The following is a 412-nucleotide window of genomic DNA, read 5'->3' on the forward strand; positions in this document are numbered from 1 at the left end:
CTAAATAGGGTCAAAAAATTTAAAAAAAATACTTTTACCTTTTTCGAGATAAATTCTTTAGTTGGAGACAGAATTATTTTGCAAAATTTGGAAAAAAAGGCCAAAAAAAGTATTATTTCTGCTCTTTTTCAGTGTTTAAGTACGTTTTTAAGATAAAGACTTTTTTAATTTTAAATCCTTTAATAGCTTTAAGCGTTTTCTGAAAGTTTTTTTGCGTTAGTCATTTTGTATTCTTTAATTATGTTTATATGTTGCTTGTTTTCTATTATAATTTTATTATTACTTAATGTAAAGGATATTACCGTCAAATAAAGTTATTATTATTATTAAGACACAAAATTCGAGGAATTTTGTTTAAACAGCCTAAAATTAGAAAATTGTATCAAAACTACAAAAAAAACTGATTTTTGAT

This window comes from Tribolium madens, unplaced genomic scaffold (assembly GCF_015345945.1).
Source record: "Tribolium madens isolate multiple individuals breed KSU strain unplaced genomic scaffold, Tmad_KSU_1.1 Scaffold_3;HRSCAF=73;Tcas5.2_LG2, whole genome shotgun sequence".
Taxonomy (NCBI): domain Eukaryota; kingdom Metazoa; phylum Arthropoda; class Insecta; order Coleoptera; family Tenebrionidae; genus Tribolium; species Tribolium madens.